This window comes from Podarcis filfolensis (genome assembly GCF_964270895.1).
Source record: "Podarcis filfolensis genome assembly, chromosome: 2".
Lineage (NCBI taxonomy): Eukaryota > Metazoa > Chordata > Lepidosauria > Squamata > Lacertidae > Podarcis > Podarcis filfolensis.
Genome location: NC_139605.1, coordinates 31,545,666 through 31,550,515, shown reverse-complemented (window position 1 = coordinate 31,550,515; position 4,850 = coordinate 31,545,666). Strand labels below are relative to the sequence as shown.

The 4,850-nt window shown below is 42.0% G+C and overlaps 1 long non-coding RNA gene across 1 annotated transcript; it reads left to right on the top strand.

Moving 5' to 3' along the window:
• Positions 1 to 693: 693 nt before the first annotated feature.
• LOC310757454 lies at positions 694 to 1,466 on the top strand. The gene is made up of 2 exons (XR_014545223.1): positions 694 to 806; positions 1,326 to 1,466. It is a non-coding gene; the product is annotated as an uncharacterized lncRNA (long non-coding RNA).
• The last annotated feature ends 3,384 nt before the right edge of the window (positions 1,467 to 4,850 follow it).

The window sequence follows — 4,850 nt, the reverse complement described above, 5'->3', positions numbered from 1 at the left end:
CCCTTCAGATGGGAGCTGTTCTACATGGCTCTTTTATTCAAAGAAATAGCAGAGAGAGAGAGAGAGAGAGAGAGAGAGAGAGAGGAGGAGAAGGATGAGGGAAGAGAAGGCTGCTGGGAGCCTGCTAAGCTCCACCCATTGGCAACTTGAGCTGTGGGCTCAGGTTAACCCTTTCATGCAGGCAAGTGTGAGTCAGTAACTGTACTTTACAACATTTTTTACCGTCAGTAATATACACTGTGGTCTTACAAAGCTCACTAGTCCCCATGGAAAGTAGTTATTGTACTGGTGCAGAGGGACATTGTGCAGGCTCACTGCTTATACCCCTCTCCCCAAGCTCCATACCATCAGAAAACATATGGTTATTTCATATTAAGAACATAAGAATGTAAGAAGAGCATGCTGGATCAGGCCAATGGCCCATCTAGCCCAACATCCTGCTCTCACAGTGGCTGACCAGAAGCCTGTGGGAAACCAGCAAGCAGGACAAGAATACTCTTCCCTTCTCCAGTTTCCAGCAACTGGCATCCAGAAGCATTGTTGTCTCCAAATGTGGAGGCTGAGCATAGCCTTTATAACTGTAGGTATTACTACTACTACTACTACTGTTACTCCTGCTACTGCAAATAATAATAATAATAATAATAATAATAATAATAATAATAAAAACAACTTTTATTTGTATCTCCCCGGCTGAGACCAGGCTCAGTGCGGCTAACATCAAATAGCAAATATTCACTGCAACGCTGTATAAGTTTGGTTCTGTCAGCTCTTCAGCAGCTGTTTCAGGCATGTGTGAGTGTGTGGTAAGTGAATCCTAGCAATGATAGTAAATTCATATCTGAAAAGGGGTGTGAGAGATGGAAAAGGTACCAAACCACATTAGGCAATCCTTTTGTTGTTGTTGAGAAAATGATTTGAAAATTGAAAATGATGCCCTTTTGACAGGAAAGTGAATAAAACACATTATTTAACATTATTAAGATTAATCAAATGCAGGTCACTTAGGCTCAAGCTACCATTTCTGGCATTGAATTTAAGAAGCCCAGAGTGGAAAACAAACAATATAATTTAAAACGAAAAAGAAAGCAAATTCTAAAACAGTTCAGAACATTCTAAAACCAACACACACACACACACACACACACACACACACACACACACTATAGTGTAAAACATTCTAAAAGCAATTACAATCAAACACAAACTTGTATCCAATGATCTTGAGCTTGTCAGGTACAATATTCTTCAATATTGTATTACCCATGTGGGAACTGTCCTTGGGAGACTACTGTGTTTTTCACTAAGTCTCTGTTTTTCTACAGGAAACTACAGCATCAATGGGACAGACCAGAAGTGTTTTCTGTCCGGAAAACTGATTAAACAGTGGCCAATCACAATTTCCAAGTGCATGGGTTGAATATAACAAAGTCGTTGCATGAGCTTAACAAGGTTCTGTTTGCATATCCCTGGCTCTTCTTTGTATTTGTGTCCCCTGACCCCCCCATACACTCTTGGTGGTTGGGGGTACACCCAAAGCAGATTTCAGAGGATGCAGGTTGGAGGAGGGGGAGGGAATATTTTGTGACTTTCACCTGCAGAATGACTTCATTGAACGCAACCCCATTTCTGTAACTAATATGACATTAAAGGGGGGTGTATAAAAAGCTTATTTAGCTTATTTACCACGAATACTTGTTCTGCCTAGAGGAAACATGGGCCAGCTTAACTTAACACCAAATCAATCATTAATGCTGTCTTGCAAGTCCTCCACACACCACTTTAAATAAGCTAGTTTATCATTATTCAGCCTCTTCAAGGGAAGTATTAAGGACTCTAGAGATGTGCCCAAAGTACTTTGCTTGTTATACATGCTTTCTTTTCCAGGGCATTGGAAAGCAGTTTCATAATATTGGCACAAAATCATCACTCATCTCATGCTTCAGGAACCAAAGTAGATGCTCAGGGAACGTTCTTTTAAATTTGAGCTTTATGAAGTTATGGACTAAAGTTAGGCATATTGTTCTGTAAATATCCCTTCTGGCTGTATTCCCTGCACATATTGTTGGACTACAAGTCCCATCTTCCCTGACAATTGGGCATGCCAGTCCAAAACATCTGAAGGGACCCAGATTGAGAAAAGCTGCTCTAGAAGAATATATGACCCACATTTTCAAGTGAGCAGAACTTTGACATCTGGAGGCACACAAGCCAGTTCTGTACTTTAACTGAAATTTGCATTCAGAAAGTCAGGCTTTTAAAAACTTCTTGTCAATAAATATAAGCGTTTCCTTTTAACAGGAAGATGAGGGCCGAGTCCTGGTATCAGTGCAAGCATCCAGGCTGAGACCTGGGATAAAAACCTCTTCCGGTTCCATTAAACTTTTAAGGTGTGGACATGTTGCCACCAAAAAGCCACCAAAAGACAAAATAATAATAATAATAATAATAATAATAATAATAATAATAATAATAATAATACTCTGGGTGGCTTCCAACAAAACACTGAAATACAATAACCTATTAAACATTAAAAGCTTCCCTAAACAGGGCTGCCTTCAGATGTCTTCTAAAAGTTTGGTAGTTAAAATTTGGTAGTTAAATTTCAGTTGCTTCATAGATGGATGTGTAAATAAAAGGCAAAATGAGCCCTTTCAACGCTTCACATACTAAGTTAGTCTCCATGCATTATAAAACTTCATGCTTACTGTGATTTCCTTCCCCTGTGTGAAGCAAGTATGCAGTGCAAGGACCAGAATGCTGCTCTGTGTGAGATGGGTGGATGAAGGTCCATACTGACCTTTCATGAGCTGAGCCAATTTTGTGGCTACTATTTGCCTTGCAGAAGTTGAACGCATAGAGCAGTTATGTTCAAGTGGGGGGAAAGCTAATCTGGCTCAATTCCATCCTTGATGGGTGGCACTGGTTGGCAGTTAAAGTTCAGCCATCTTAAGGTGGCAGCAGCTAGCCAGGTGGTGCACTGAAATTTAAAAGATGAGAGAAAGCTACCAGTGGGTGGTGACTTAGGAGGTTGGGGCACATGGTCTCCTTCTGGCAAAAGATGCCAGGGAATGGGGGAAGAAGTGATAGTATTGAAAAAAGCACATGGCTGCAGTCAAGAGTGTGAGCCTAACCATGCCTGCTCAAAAGTACTTCCTATGGAATTCAGTGGAGCTTACTCCCAGTTAAGTGACGTTAAAGCTTTCATCAGGTCCCTTAACTTCATGCATTTTCATGTTGTTGTTGTTGTTAGTACTCCTTCTTTTCCCCTGACAGGGACTCGAGGCAGCTTACAGATAAAAATAAGAGCTAAAAACTTATGGTGGGAAAGCAGTAATAAAAAACACACACTGATATAATTAAAACTAAACACACAGAGAGAGAGACACTGTCAGGATGCTGTCAGTGGCCCCCGGCTGGTTGCCCAGAAATGTATAAAGACAAGGAAAAGTTTCCTATAGTCCTTTTTTACTTCAAACTTAACAGAGAGAGGCTATAGAACTCAGCCTCTTGGATAATGGCATTATCCCAAGTGAATCTCCACTCTCCTTCTCTCCCACTTCCTCATTCCTCATCATCAGCACTTCCTCTATGGGTGCTCCTAAGTGCCCTCTGTCTTTCAGCTCTTTGCTCTCCTACTTTTAAGGCTTGCCAGGACCTGGGGGATGGTGGGTCTGGGATGCTTTCTAGTGACGTGTCAGGCAGCTGCTGCTCCAGCTCTGCCTGCTCCCCCCACCATTATTTCCCAACTTTTCCCCTCATCTGAGCTGTGACCTCCCACAAAAACACTGTTGTTATTCTAAACTGTCTTCCTCTTGGGGGGGCCACTAGGTGGTGCATCGGAAGATGGCTGACAATAACATCTCTCCGACCCACACGAGGTAATTTGGAGGCTATGATGGGGGTAATTAGCCTCCTTAACCCCCCCAGGATTGTGGGGGGGACGGCCCTTGCCTGCTGTGCCCTACACCACCCCCGAATTTGTGGGGGTGGGGGCACTAGGCACAAAGCCCTCCTGTGGGATTCCGGCACTCCTGGACGCCGTCCCTGATTCGCGCTGCTAGTTGCAAGCATCTTCAAAAGAAACAATTTGGACGAGATAAATTGCACATGCTTCAAGGAAAAAGGGGAGTAAAGACTGCTGACAGAAGAGATCTCTGATAACAAGACAAGAATAAAATATGAGAAGATACGTCAAGATACGGTACTACAAATGACTGAGGGGGGAGGGGAGAAAAACCTGCCTTCCTTTTTCTTATGTGATTTAACAAGAATCCCCTCCCCTAATGAGTCAGAAACTAAGGACTTAAGCTGTGGATTTAAGGCTGTGTGGAGATAAACTTTCGAACCAAAGCAATGTTTCAAGATGAAGCTGGAAAGCTAAGAGTTTTGGAATGACGCAGTTAAAAATGCCGTCGCCATTTTGGGAGGCATTGTTGGAGCTCTTGGGTCTGGGAGGAGAAAGAGAGAAATAGAGTTGTTTACATATCGTGGATCAACTTCTCGGTGGGACTTAAGAGCGACAAATGCCAAATTTATGATGGAAAGAGCGATGTTATCTACGAAGGAGATATATGGAAATCATCTGGACTTAGTGGAGGAACGGGAAATCCACACAGGATTATTATTTTGCTTATCGGCTTAAGGAGACTAACAGAAGAGATCGTAAAGGAAAAATAGAAATTATATGGACAAGATATGATGTGGAAACACCAAGATAAGACTGGATAGAATTATGAATTTTGTTTGGACTGATTGGGACTGATTTGGACATTAACGCAGTAATAAGAAGATGATCTGAATCCCCCTTTGGATCTTGAAGTATGGGTTCCCCCAACAAAATTAAAAAT